This window comes from Erpetoichthys calabaricus, chromosome 11, assembly GCF_900747795.2.
Source record: "Erpetoichthys calabaricus chromosome 11, fErpCal1.3, whole genome shotgun sequence".
Taxonomy (NCBI): Eukaryota; Metazoa; Chordata; class Cladistia; order Polypteriformes; family Polypteridae; genus Erpetoichthys; species Erpetoichthys calabaricus.
The window spans coordinates 148,015,576-148,031,584 of NC_041404.2; the positions used below are offsets into that span (position 1 = coordinate 148,015,576).

General features: G+C 37.4%; 1 protein-coding gene across 1 annotated transcript in view; it reads right to left on the reverse strand.

The window, feature by feature from the left end:
* The window catches only part of glis2b (GLIS family zinc finger 2b), a 42,755-nt gene that overhangs the window by 20,759 nt on the left and 5,987 nt on the right, over positions 1-16,009 (reverse strand). Inside the window, exon 2 of the mRNA XM_028814301.2 lies at positions 3,046-3,134. The gene's annotated coding sequence lies outside the window, so the exon portion shown is untranslated. The remainder of the gene's footprint in view (positions 1-3,045; positions 3,135-16,009) is intronic.

Genomic DNA, 16,009 nt, shown 5'->3' on the forward strand with positions numbered 1-16,009 from the left:
GCTATGTGATAAGTTGAGGAGATCAAAATGTTTAACAAGTAGCTGAAGTCTCGTTTAGGAAAGCAGAGCACAGATTAAGAGTCACTGTGGCGCCTTTATGGCAGATGCAACCTATACCATAGGGACATGGTGAAGAGGACACTAAAGATTTGAGAGAAAAAAAAAAACATTTGCAAAAGCTAGCAGCTGAAAACTATTGAAACCAGTGGTTTCCAAGTCCAGTCCCGGGAGACCGTTGTGGCTGTGGCTTTTTATTCCAACCAATTTCACAAACAGGTTGACATTCTTCCTTTGAGTTAGTCTCACTGTTTAGTTGTCTGTCTTATGCATATTTCCTGGAAATTCATAAATATTTGTAACCTCTGCATAGATTTTAAATGCTTACATCTCTTCTGGTGTTTTCTTTGTAATTTACCCTTTTCTGTAGAGCGTGATCTCTTAATTGTATCCAAATGCTGATGACTGGCAAAGAGTTGTGCAGACACAAGCGCAAAGCAACAGTGAATGTGAAAAAAGCCAGCAGCTAATTTACTGTCATTATTACTTGCCTGTACATTAAGAAACGCTTCAGAGAAACATCACAGTGGATATGGCACTAAAGTAACTGCTCCCCTTCAGTAGTTTTAGTAGTAGACGTAGCAGTAGTACATTCCCGTGTACAGGGCACAGTGAAATTCTTGCTTCCACATCTGACCAATATATTCTAACACATCACCACCTTTTTGACTTCAGCATTCAATGTTGTTTGCACCTGTTTCTGTACTGCGCATTGGTAATCGTCAACATTTAGATACAATTAACAATTCAAAAACTGAACAGAAAAGGCTAAATTTAAAAGAAAATGGAAAAGTTTTGCCAAAAATGCAAACATTTTAAAATTTCATAGAAGAAGAAAATAAAAGACAGCGCTCTAACACAAACATTTGTTTTCTTCATCACAAACGCAATCGTCACATTCTGAGCAATGGGCTTGTTGCATTCCTACTGTCTTAAGAATTACATTATTAATTCAGATTCACAACACATGTGCTTTTCAGTACATTTGTTTAAGCCTTAGACTTTCTTGAGCAGAAACACATTGGCAGTATATAATTAGTTTAAGGTAACAGCTTTCTAAAGTGCTTGAATTCTGCTGCTGTGGTAAAAAGGCATCTTAACTCAACAAATAGCCATCTTCAGAAAAACAGACCTTAGACAAAAATCTCAAATCTCTGTAATGAAATCAAGTGTTCACTGCTCGACGGAGGACGGCTACTGCTCAGTCTTACAGCCCTAGGCTTCATATGTAGAAAAGAAAAGTTTTTCTCTGCTGGGCAAAAACCTGACTGCAAGTCAAGGTCACCACTGCTGAACTGATGCAAGCACAGCTACACTACCCCCCCCCAACCCCGTCTCCTACCCCACCAAAGCTGCTTTGTTGTCGGCATGCTCAGCTGAGCAGATGGCTCCTCCTCGTCACTGGGAGTCTTTCATCTTACAGCTTGCTACGCCCACCATCCAGACACTGACTGGCATTCCTGTCCAACAAGAATTCACTCCAGTCTTGCATACTGGCTTGATTAGGGCCTCTAAAAACTAAGTGGAAAAGTTTTCAGGGACTGACAAATACAAACGCAGTTAAAAAGGAAAAATATACTCACAAAGCACAGAGCAATAACCCATTAAGAACTTTATTTTTAAAACATTTATGATTTAAAGCTTGATGCGGGTCACTGACAGTCATTTGCAAAGCCTCAAAACTTAACCAGTTTACAATTCAAACACATACATTTTTTTAAAGCAACACTGCCTGCAACAACAGCTGTTAGTATATAGTAAAGCCGATACACATTTGAGGTCTAAAATTGGCTTACAGGAATAACCAACTTTAATGATTAACATGCCATTAAAAGCACAGCCGCTTTGCAGAAAAATACAACAAAAAATAAGCTTATGTCTGTTACGGACTAACTACCTTTGGGTGAATGTGTGGACTTCAGATATTTATCTAAAGCAAAGTTTTATTGGTAAAGACATAACAACTGAAAAGGATCAGGGAATTAAGAGGTGGAGTACATTTAATGAGTACAGGTTACACATCAGGCCAGACTGCAGACTTTTGAGACGTTAGAATGGAAAATTTTCCCCAGGAACAAACAAAGTTATTCCTATCTACCTATCTGTCGTATTTGACTAGTTCTCTATCATCCCAAAAACACAATATTAAGAATGAACCATGACTGAGGAAAGAAAAAATATTATTTTTGAAGACAGAGTCAAGAAATTAGGTAAAACAAGACTAAAATATTTTAACAGATAAACAGCAATTGTTTGGTTTTCTGGGTCTTTAACTTTAAAAATAAATATTATATTCCTGTCAATTTACAGTTGACAATATCAATCAATTAAATGAAGTAAACAGATTTGAGGACTGGAGTCTTTAATAACTGTTAAAAAATTGGTTTCAATTAATTATGAAACGATAATTGTCAATATGTATTTTTCTACTCATCAATCCATTTCCTGAACTTGCATCTCTAGGTTGGAGAAGGAGAAAAGGATTAACTTGGCAGCAAAAGGCACAGGGCACAAAAACTTCTAACCAAAAACAACAATCATTCACAGGAGCACACAGATATTTACAATGGGGGTAATCTGAACACATCACGGCTCAAACTCTTCAACATTCAATCTCTAGACAGAATTGAATCAAACAATTGAATCCTAAACAACTGCTCTTAGTGCAACACACATTATTAATATTTGGGATGTAGAAAAACAATCAAAAGTGAAAATCATTACAAAACCAAAAACAAAAAAGGCCACAGCACAGAAGGCAGAAAACTCACTAAAACATCAAAAAAAGTAATGTGTGCCTATTGGCTGGATTTACAAAATAGAGACTCATTAATGCACAAAGACCTTTCCAGAAAAGCAAATAAATAACCACTGCATTACAAATGTATACATGATTTTCCACAGAGCACAACATTGTGTAAGGACCAAATGCCAGTATGACTTTAAAATTGATTCACCAGTGTGAAAACGGAAAGAGGAATGCAATACCTTTTTTGAGACAGGTCCAGAAAGATACAACAGATCCTACATGGTTTCTCTTCTCACTGCCGTAAGGCACGATCGTCCTATTAACAGACCTAAACAATAAAAAAAAACACAGTACTGTGACATAAAGCACAGAGTAGTGCATTAATGCTTGTATAACTGTCAAATGACAGACACACTACATTACTTTTTTTCCCCCTTTATAAACACGCTCAGTACATACTGGAGATATCAGAAAAGCTACCTCTGGGTAAATTACGATCTCTTGCCTTAAATTCCTTATGTATTCAAGATGGCAGCTGATCGGTCTCTGTCAGCAATAAGTGTGTCGTAAATTGGGCAATTAATCACTTCATACATACTCAATTAATATCAAATTTAAACATTGAATAAAAGAGGTTATTTAAAGGGTAAAAAAAAATATTCTCTATGAAATCACTTAACTTATTCAAAATTTTTTTAAAGGCTCAAATATAAAAAATCTGGAATATATCTTTCATACAATAGCAGTGTAATTTTATAATACCTCTGTGTAAAAGATATGCATAAAATGCATAGATGATCATACAGCTACCACAATACTGACTTCACAGGTCATAAAAACGTTTGCAAAAAAAAATCTGAGTATAAAGAAACTTTAGATAATCACGGCCTAAATATGCAAAGACTGTCCAGAAACAAAACCAAGTATGGATTTCTTTACTATGAGCAAGACAAGAAAAATGCAATACTGTCACAGTACTACTGTACCCAAGCACCTGAAAAGGCCATCACAACTTTGAATACACTGAGGCATGTTTCACTTTTTACAGTACACAAGCATCAGTCAGAATATAACTTTAATATGTGTATATATTATATAGACCAATAAAATGAGGATCCTTTCTAATTTGAAATTTGAGACATTATATAACATACTGTATATATAGATACCTTCAACTGGGTCTCATGAAGCAATACAAATTTTATCAACTTTTGTCAATAACAGATGACCTGCTTCTCACATCAACTGATTAAACACAAAAAATAATGCAGGGATAAATTACCAGAAAAACTGTATCTATTCATTATGCATATTAAAAATAGTTTTAAAGTTAAAGCAAATCATAAACTGTTATGTTACATTACAGAAGTACAGTATGCATTTCAGTTTAGTGATAAAATCACACAGATGAGCTCATTAATCAGTTGCAACTGTGTTCAGTTGTCTTGCTGAACACAGAGACATTCCAGGTATTACCAAGTTAAGATACAAGTAAAAAGCAAAAAATTAGATTAGATAAACTTTATTATTTTCAAGGGAAAATTTTGAATGCTACTGAGATTAAACTCATAAGGGTGGGTGAATTAGTGGCCGTAATTAATTATCACAAATGCACAAGACCTCTTTGCCCCATAGCTTTGCAGCAGCAGTGAGCAGGTATGGCTGGATAGAAAATTTTACGCCTGCATTGCCCCAGATTTTATGTCAGTCTTCATATATGTAGTTGCATCTTCATTAATGTAGTGGCACTTTATTGCCCTTGCATCGACTCAGTAAAATGCTTTTCCATGCGACTGGTTTCAGTGCCTCTAGATGGAATTTAGCACCCTGTCTCAAGATGAAAACCTTTGCCATGCTGACTGATAATATGTACTGTTTAATCAGTGTAGCCACCATCTTTCCAATTTCTTGTGACCAACAGCCATTAGTGTTTTTACTTGTTGGTGCTGCCAATATTGTAGGTGTCTGCAGTCTAGTCTGATCTTCCATTAGCATGCATCCTTTATATGTAGAACAAATTTTTCAAACTTTGAAACTGGTATAACCAAAGTGGAAACAGAACAGAAATATCTGCAAAAATCACTTGGAGCAATGTAGCTGAATGTGACAAGTTCTCCAACAGATGCTTTGTTTGCTCCCATATTCACTTGAAAACATTCACGTGAGCTGCAACAGAGCTCTATAAACCAAAGAAAAAAAGATAATATCCTTAAAATAAAAAGAAATGTGATGTAAAGAATGATTCATAAACAGGAACATTTTATGAGTATTTGACAGCAGAATGATGTTTCACATGTTTTACTTGTATAAGGAAAATCAATACGTTGGCTTGCTATTTTCACCATAAATATCTAAATACACATCACAGCAATTTATTTTTATGTTGCTCCAAGAATTTGAAAAGTACATTTGTTCAAATTCAAGAAGTACATTAAATATGAAATATTCTAATCTCAATTATTGATTACAGCACTTCAATAAACATAAGAGATAATCTCTCAATGACTCACCCAGAGCTAAACTTAGATGATGCATTTTATGTACCATAACTGAGTATTGCTACTCTTCCAGTGGGGACTGCCAAGACATTTTGAAATTTATTTTTCATAATGAAAAAAAGACTTTTTTACAATATGGCATGACCTAATCAATAACATTTTAGAATTAGCTTCCATTTCGGGGAAAAGGATGCCCTTCCTTTCTTGTTCCTTTTATAGAGTAGCTTCGGTGGCAGGCTTTTCTCTCTCTCATGAGTAGGGGTTGAATTTTGTTTTGATTTGTTAAGTTTGACTTGACTATATGGAATGTTATCTGTTTCTAATTATAATCAATAAAAATATTTAAAAAAAAAAAGGATTATTCTGCCCAAAGAGGACTAGGAGAGGAAACATTTGTCAAACCAGAAACGAGTCGAGACCGTAAAGACCAAACACTAAACACCAAAGCCTAATTGTAAACCAGAAATCAAACTCAGAGGGAAAAATGGTAGAATCAGACACCAGAAAGTAGAGAAAGAATATGCAATTCATTTGATAGGAGTTTTGATCCAAATCAGAAATAGAGAATGAATCTATGCGCTGGATTTAAAAGGTCACGTTGATGATGCAAAGTGTGGTGTCATGCTACATAACTTTCATGGCAACCGGGATCCCCATGCCCGAAACAGAAATAGTAATCTGGCAGTGCCGGTTTGCAAAGCAAAATAATGTTGCAGCACCGTCAATAATTTACAATTATGTTCAGGAAACACATGACTGCAAAGAAGCCACACAGAAGGTGCTAGAGAAGAAGCTGCCCAAATTCCCATTTAATATGAAGTTCCAAAAAATATTATAAATAGAAATAAATGATTCTCAAAGTTCACAATTTGTAACAGATATCAATCATTGGTTTTCTTATTGATCTAATAATCTGACACATTTTTGCCAACAGGGATAACTCCAAAGTGGTTTCCACACAAATCAAGAAGTTCTAAACTAGACTTGTTTTGTACATGTAACAGTCTAAAGTGACATGAGTATTTTACAAAATGAGCCCTCACAGTCAAAAGTTTTAAGTGTTAACTCTGAAAAAGAACTCCACTAAAAGGGATGGCTAGGAAGTTGTTGTTGTTGTGGAGGACAAGACATGAGCCTGGGTCCTGTTTTGGATAGACAGTTGACCCATGGCTAGGGCATTGGCTGTATCTGAAAAGTCCTACAAACCCAGACACACACAACTTGCTTAGCTAGAAGTTAATATCCCAGAGGAGCTTGAATACATACCTTGAGTTCTCCTTGGTTTTAGTCATAGAACTCACAAACTGAGGAAAACACATGCCGTACTTGTCAAAATTGGCCAAGTATAAGTAAGCATAGCTAACTGCGTGTGATGACATTCCATCTAGGAGTGGCTCCTGTCTTGCTTAAGCTCTTTACCATCCATATAAAACTGATGAATGAATAAATTAATTATTATTCAGTGATGTTGGTAAACTAGACTGAATATATATATTTATATACAGTCAACCCTTGATATACTACCGGCCTGACATGCGAACAACTTGCTTTACGACCAAAATTTTTGTTTTGAATTACGACCAACATCTTGCGTTACGATCCGAATGCGGTCACGTGTATCTGCTTGTGCGATTGTAAACAAACAGCCGAGAGCGTTTGTAAGCGTCAGTCGGAGCCCAGATACATGTGTTTGTGGACGTAATTTCGGTCAGTGCAGTGATTTATATAATTTATTTCGATAATTGCTAAGGAAGGAAGTGAAGGTAACTAAGGTAAAGAAAGCGATCACAATCGAAACGAAGAAGGAAATTGTGTGGAAATATGAGAGTGGCGTTCGTGTGACCGATCTCGCTAATATGTACAGTATGTCGAAATCCACCATCTTGACAATTTTACAAAGAAAAGATTTGTATAAGGAAACTCCTTCCAAACAATAAACACCTTCCATTTCATTCTCCTCATCCTTCCTTCCTGCAAGCCAAAGATGTCAACTTAAATGGTGAGTACAGTATGAAATTGTTGTTTCTGGTAGGCTAGGCACTTTTTATAACTGTTTGGTTAGTACGTTAGAAAAATTATTGGTGTTTTTGGTAAATTATGCACATTATACAACACTTTTTTATTAAAAAAAGTTAAGTGTTGCTGTGGGAAGTTCGGAACACAGTAAGGGAATTTCCATTATTTCTTATGAGAAAAATAGTCTTGACTTACAACCAACTTGAGTTACAACCAACCCTCGCGAACGAATTGAGTTCTTAAGTCAAGGGTCCACTGTATATATATATATATATATATATATATATATATATATATATATATATACACATACACACAGTATATGAAAGTTTGCAGAGACACAGTCCCTGTTTTTGTGTACATGTGCATAATGTACAAGACACTCCAATTTACAAAGCTTTCTGTTTGTTTAAATACCATCACAAAATTGGGGTAGCAATTAAATACAGAACATATACAGAAATTTCCAAATATATTAACATATATACAGTCAGATTCGTAAGTGTTTGGACAGTGACACAATTTTCATAATTTTGGCTCTATTCGATTGCTCAAGCAATCGAAATGTGATTGAAGTATAGACTTTCAGCTTTTGTTCAAGGGGTTAAAAATATTATATGAGCTGTTTAAAAAGACAGACATTTTTATACATGGTCCCCCTTTTTCAGGGGCTCAAATGTAAATGGGCATTTAACTGACAAGCTATTCCATAGCCAGGCAGGAGCAGTTCCTTCATTATTTCATTAACTATTAAAACTAGAACCAGTGCAGTCAGCATAAATATTGACAAGAGTAATATGATAAAATACAAAAAAAGGCCCTCAGACAAGAACCCCAATGGACATCACTGTAGATATGGTAAGCTGACATCTGTCCTAGTTCTGCTCCAGCACAAATATGAACATGCTCTACAAAACAAACACTAGCTAAATGAACATTAAAGATGTTTCACATTCAGCATTATAAGGTAGTTTTACTATGAATTTGCATAAATAAATTTTGTATATTACTGCTAGTCCCCACTTATTGTTGTGTCCATGCAGCAACAAAAACCTCCAGAAATCTTACACATCCACTGACCAACGTCTTTGGTGTATCTGACAACTGCTGTTTGCTTGGCGTATCTAAGTAGATAGGCTTTTTGTAAGATCAAGTACTGTACATCTGTCAATTTAGAATGAATTGCTTTATTTGTGTTAGAGAAAATAAAAATTAGAAACTTTTATTGTCTCTTTAATTTTTCTAGGCTATTTTCAATGCTTGCTTTAATTCACTGTGAGTTATGACGTATTGCACCATCGGCGATTTTCCAAGGGAGAAAGATCTGACGATCGTCATGAAACGGGTCTCGAAGACACTAAGAAAGACAAGATTGGGTCGTGAGAAAAAAAGTTTAAGAAACCCTGGCATGTTGTGATCTTCTAGTCGAAACAGCACTCTCACATGTACAGATTGCCGTTTGCTTAAATATGCCTTCCAATCCCATAACTGTGTACTTTATAAATCATCTTGAGATGATTCTGTGAAACAAGCTATATAAAATAAAGATTGGGTTCTGTATAGTAAATTGTCTCAAATAAATATTTACCATAACACATGCACTTATATTTTCTTAAATAGATAATTTACTCAACTTCCTTAGCATTACGTTTACCCCAAGAAAAATAAATCACATTTTTTTTCAGCAACAAAAAGTGTTATTACTATGTAATAGAAACATGTAAGTACTAAAACTTCAGCATAAATACATTAGGGAAAATGTGTCTAGTGTCCACTACTGTACTTATTTAGCACACATACTTCATGCGACATGTTTTGAAATAGTCTCCAACAAACAGCCCAACGTTGAACTCAGGACAGTAGAAGTGTTTCTTTGCACACTTTTCCTATAATATTTTTTCCATTGTTTGTGCATGACAGGGTGGGATGTCAGTGCGTGATCCACACATGTTAGTATACGAGTAAGCTATCCACAGCGCAAGGCTTAAGATTTTCCACATTTCCTTTACACAAACATTGACAGTTGCAGGATGATGGACAGTGCTTAACAGGCATATAGTTCTGTATGCATTAGTTTCACTATTCATGTTAATGTCTGATGACCAATTCACATTGTCGCAACTACTGCTTGATTCAACTAACTGGCTTTATCGCCTTTCAGTTACATGTCATTGTGTTTTGCTTGAAGGATTCGCCCCACTCATCTTATATATATATATATATATATATATATATATATATATATATATATATATATACAGTATATATATATATATATATATATATATATATATATATATACAGTATATATATATATATATATATATATATATATATATATATAGAATACGCTACCGTGCCCGTCCGTTTTCCTGTCCAGGATTTTAAATCACCTGTAGCTCGCAAACTGTTTGACCTATTGACCTGAAATTTGGTACACTTATACTATGTGACCGCTACTATCTGCTTTCGGGGTGATGATTGACCGCCAAGGTCATTCCTCTTTTTATTTTTATTTTATTTTATTGTAGTATCAACTCTTGTTAGCAGCCAGCAGGGCAGCTGTGCGGTGCATGTGTATGGGCGCCGTTCTCATCCCTACCACCTTCGCTGTCACTCCCCCTACCTCTTCATATCTTAAATCATTCTTTTCTTTACTTCTACAATATATAAAAAAGATCCAAGAGGACAATGGGAAAAGGATCTCTCACTCAACATGGAAGGTAGCAATGCAGAGAATTCATTCGAGCTCCATATGCGCAAAGCACATAATTATTCAGCTCAAAATTATATATCCAGCACATCTGTCTTGCTTGAAATTGTCCAAAATGTTTCCAGGGCAAGATCCAACCTGTGAACGCTGCAATCAAGCTTCAGCCTCACTGGGTCACAAGTTTTGGACCTGCACCAAATTAACATCATTCTGGACAAAAATTTTTAAATGCCTTTCAGACAACCTTGGTGTCACAATCCCTCCTAATCCACTAACAGCTGTGTTTGGTGTTCTTCCAGATGGGCTTAAAGTGGAGAAGGACAAACAAATTGTGATTGCCTTTACTACACTATTGGCACACAGACTTATTTTGTTAAACTGGAAGAATCCTAACTCTCCTCTTAAGTCAGTGGGTAACTGATGTTTTATAATATAGTGGAACCTCGGTTTGCGAGCATAATTTGTTCCGGAAACGTGTTTGCAGTCCGGAAGCACTCGTATATCAAAGCGAATTTCCCCATAAGAAATAATGGAAACTCTTCATTCCACAACCCAAAACTATTCATATAAAAATGATTAATACAAAATATAAAGTAAAAATACATAAAACAAATTAACCTGCACTTTACCTTTGAAAAGAATCATGGCTGGTGTGAGTGAGTTTCTAAACTCTTGTGGGATTCCACCCAACGCGACGACTCCCAGCGCTGTAGCAGTTTGCCGTAAAAGCGAATCTGAAAAGATCGCGGACATGCTATAAGCGCCTGCCGTCAATGGGTGATACAAGGAACAAGGAACATTATAAATGCGCAGGGCATAGTACTACTTGGCCACGACCCTGCCTGACTTCTATGTCTGTGTATAAGAGGATGGCAGATCCCGCTACAATAAATAGCCGCGCTGTTGCTGTTTCAAGCTGAATAAAGCTGGTGTTGCTAAAGTACTGAGACTCAGCTTCGTGTTTTGGGGTGCAAGATGGGGACTCGCACGTCACAGCTCACTCACACACACGCACACACACAGCCACAATGCTGTAGTAAACGGTATATGCTCGTACGAATGTTGACTATATGAGTGAGGCACGCCGACTCAGATGGAGGAGACGATTGCCCACACTCCCACAGCGAGAGAGAGAGAAGATCCATCAGCTCAGTTGTGATCACATGACGCTCAGCAGACAAAGCGTATACATACTACTCGTATTGCAAGACCTCGCTCGTTTATCAAGTCAAAATTTATTAAAATTTTTAGTTCGTCTTGCAAAACACTCGTAAACCAAGTTACTTGCAAACCAAGGTTCCACTGTATTTGAAATTGGAAAAAGTCAAATTCTGACTTAGAGGATCTGTGCAGAACTTCTTCAAAACCTGGCAGGATCTAATTAATAATATTTTAGAATAAGCTCTTAAAGCACTGAGGTAGTAGATTCTCTTCCTATTTCTTTTTCTCCTCCATTTATCTGTATCTGCCTATTAAACTGTTCAATTTATTTATTTTTACTATTGCTCTCTTTCTCAGGGGTGGGGGTGGATTTGTTTTCAATCCTATTTTTTTTTTGTAAAAATTGATCTATTTGAATGGAATGATTACAATAAAATCAATCAGAATCAGAATCAGCTTTATTGGCCAAGTATATGTACACATACAAGGAATTGGACTACGGTTTTACCTAGGATTGTCCCTGATGCTGTGAGATTGACTTAAGTGTTCATGACAGTGATGGCCTGAGGAAAGAAACTGTTCACATGTCTGGTAGTTTTGGCGTACAGTGCTCTGTAGCGCCTACCAGAGGGAAGAAGTTGAAAAAGGTTGTAACCAGGGTGTGATGGGTCTGCAATGATGTTTTCTGCCCGTTTCCTGACTCGAGATCTGTATAAGTCTTGAATGGAGGGCAGATCAACACCAATGATTTTTTCTGCAATCCTGACTGTCCGTTGAAGTCTGTTCCTGTCCTGTTTTGTGGCTGAGCCAAACCAGACTGTGATAGATGAACATAGAACAGACTGGATTACTGCAGAGTAAAATTGGATGAGCAGCTCCTGAGGCAGGTTGAACTTCCTGAGCTGGCGCAGGAAGTACAACCTCTGCTGGGCCTTTTTAACAATTGTGTTTATGTTTAGTTCCCACTTTAGGTCCTGGGAAATTGTGGATCCCAGAAACCTAAAGTTTTCCACAGCAGACACAATGCTGTTGAGTAGTGTGAGAGGGGGCAGCACTGGGGGGCTCCTCCTGAAGTCCACTGTCATCTCCACAGTTTTAAGCTTGTTCAGCTCCAGGTTGTCTTGACCACACCAGAGGGCCAGCTGTTCGACCTCTCGTCTGTATACAGACTCGTCACTGTCCTTGATGAGGCCAATGACTGTCATATCATCTGCGAACTTCAGGATTTTAACAGACGGGTCTCTTGAGGTGCAGTCATTTGTGTAGAGGGAAAAGAGCAGAGGAGAGAGGACACATCCCTGGGGGGCGCCAGTGCTGACTGTTCGTGTGCTGGATGTGATTTTTCCCAGTCTCACTTGCTGCTTCCTATCTGTCAGGAAGTTTTTGATCCACTGGGAGATGGGAGCTGGTACAGTGAGCCAATATATATATATTCCTGAGGCAGACTGAAGACTTAAGTGAAAAATTAAGGAAAACGTACTAAGTAATTGCAACACAAACACTGACTTAATCAGTTTTAATGCGAAAAGATGCCGACGGAAGAAGAGAAGAAACAGGCAGCTAGGGTGGAGAAAAGAAGAGCTGCTCAGGAAGCAGCAAGCGCATCAACCTCTGAGCAAACGAATGATAAACTTACAGAGAAAGAGGGTGAAAACTAGGAATGCTCAAGTCAAGTGTATTCACTGCACGTTATCATGTAGGGCGACGTTACTGGTGAATAATAATGAGTTACCTGAGAGTGACAAAATGCATTGAAAAATTCATGATTTTTTACTTCATGATGTTATTTTGTCCACTAGATGGCAGCATAATACTGTCCTAAGTGTTATTTAGGCTTGAAAATGTAAAGAGCTTCATTAAATGTCACCCGGAGTCTGACTCGTGGTTAACTGTAATTACACAGAATTCTGAGCGATGCTCAGGGTTAATGCCAGGAAGGTTAAAGAGAGAAAGTTTGCATAATCAGGGTACTAAACTAGAACACCTGATGCTACTAACATCGACTCCATAACCCCCTCGTTTCTGAATTGCTATAGGCAGATTAGAGAATGTTATGTTACAAGTATTTTCTGCTGCAGCTCAACGACCAACAAAAGCAAAGAAACTGCAAAAAAATATAAGGTATTTGTACAAAGAGAAAGACTTGCCAACACTTATCAACCATAAACAGCAAATTCCCTTAAGCCCTTAACATATTTTGGCAATTTCTTCATTACACCAAAATCAACATTTCACACTGCCTTTCTAGTACACTCCGCCACGTCCAACAATGACGTTGTTACTGTGTGTCATCCCAACATTCAACTACAGAATTTCAGACTATACTGCGAGTCATAAATATGTGACTAAAAGGCTTGTATAAGAATGTATTGTGTACATTTCCGAGCTACCCATACGCCATCGGGGATGCATTACATTTGGTCAGCTTCTATCCGTTGCAGTTTCAAGTTGCCTTTTCTTTTTGATTGACCCTCGTCTTAGCATATGCTCTGTCAACAAAGAAACAGCATGACACAGGTAATGATGGTGGCGTAACAAGTTGCATGCTTGGCTTTTAACATAAAATTTGATTCACATCTAATGTATTACATTTAACCTTTTCTTTAATGAAGCATTTTAAACATTATTACTGTCAAGGACCAAACTGTTCCAGGAGAGGCCATAGTTTTTTATTCAGTTTGATGTCATAAACATAGCAAGTTACCTTTAAATTACCATTGCACCCTGCCTGGCACTATTTCCCTGTAATATTTAAAGCTGCAGAAATAATGTTTTTCATATACAGTATAACTTTTGGCCCTGTCTTGAAGGTACACCAGGGTGAGAGTGAGTGGGCTTACGGCCACAGCAGACTCAAATCTCATGATGAACTTGAATCAATTATCATATTTAATGTAAACTAGTGTTGGATTGATAATAAAATTTTGACTTCAGCTGTGATACCAGCTTTCGCACCTCAGTACCAGAACCAAAACGGTACAATAGTAAATAATTTAAACAATCCCCACACCATCCCCCTTCCCTTGGCGCCCAGCTGCTTCGATCCTGCACACAGCTGTGCCGCCTTGCTCTGCCACACTCCACCTTCCTTGGCTCAGAGACAACTGGTATGGGATGTGTGGCGTTGGGGTTAGCAAGTTTTCCCCTCGGAGTTTCGAGCACACTGGTAAATGCATATTCGAATGGTGAGCAAGCATGGCTGAGTCCCACTCTCAGAGAATCATGCATACTAGGCAACCATTTACTTAAGGTACCGAAATTAGCATGATGCTGGTATAGTACTGTTTTAAAAATGTGCAATTTCAATAACTTTTTTCTTTACTCAGTCATTACCACCCACTATTTTTGTCATGATCACATATTCTCTCCAGGAGGTTTTTTTAAAACTCTAATGTGGGGTCATAAGCATACTATCTCACCATTACCCCACCACTGCACCCTGCTCACCACCGTTTGTTTCTCTTTACAATCTGAAGATGCAAAAATAAGGTTTTTGACATATAACTGACATTGTCTCCAGACTTAGTCATATGAAAATGTTTGGGAACCCCTCTTAATTCTTTGGATTTTTGTTTCTCATTGGCTGAGCTGTCAAAGTAGCAACTTCCTTTTAATATATGACATGCCTTATGGAAACAGTTGTATTTCAGCAGTGATATTAAGTTCATTGGATCAACAAAAAATATGCAATATGCATCATAACAAAATTAGACAGGTGCATAAATGTGGGCACCCCAACAGAGGTATGAAATCAATACTTAGTTGAGCCTCCTTTTACAAATATAACAGCCTCTAGACACTGTCCTCCTATAGCCTTTGATGGAACCTCCACCAAATTTGACAGTAGACAGCAGGTGTTTTTCTTGGAATGCGGTGTTCTTCTTCCTCCATGTAAAGCCCTTTTTGTTTTGACCAAATAACTCAATTTTTGTCTCATCAGTTTAAAGCACTTTGTTCCAAAATGAATCTGGCTTGTCTAAACGAGCATTTGCATACAACAAGCGACTCTGTTTGTTGCGTGAGTGCAGAAAGGGCTTCTTTCTCATCACCCTGCCATACAGATGTTCTTTGTGCAAATTGCGCTGAATTGTAGAATGATGTACAGATACACCATCTGCAGCAAGATGTTCTTGAAGGTCTTTGGAGGTGATCTGTGGGTTGTCTGTCACCATTCTCACAATCCTGCTCATATGCCGCTCCTGTATTTTTCTTGGTCTGCCAGACCTGCTGGGTTTAACAGCAACTGTGCCTGTGGCCTTCCATTTCCTGATTCCATTTCTTACAGTTGAAACTGACAGTTTAAACCTCTGAGATAGCTTTTTGTAGCCTTCCCCTAAACCAGAAGACTGAACAATCTTTGTTTTCAGATCTTTGGAGAGTTGCTTTGAGGATCCCATGCTATCTGTCACTCTTCAGAGGAGAGTCAAATGGAAGGAAGCACAACTTGCAATTGACCACCTTAAATCCCTTTATATCTCATGATGGACACACCTGTCTATGAAGTTTAAGGCTTAATGAGCTCATCCAACCAATTTGGTGTTACAAGTAATCAGCATTGAGCAGTGACAGGCATGCAAATCTGCAAAATGACAAGGGGACCCACATTTGTGCACAGCCAGTTTTTCACATTTGATTTAATTTCATACGACTAAATACTGCTTCACTAAAAATCTTTGTTCAGAAAACACCGCAGTACTCCTAGGAAATGAAAGACATACCACTGTTATCTTTGTTGTTGAAAGGAGAGTCAATTATTATGCAGACTGAGAGGGGTTCCCAAACTTTTTCATATGACTGTATTTATTGCAATATAGT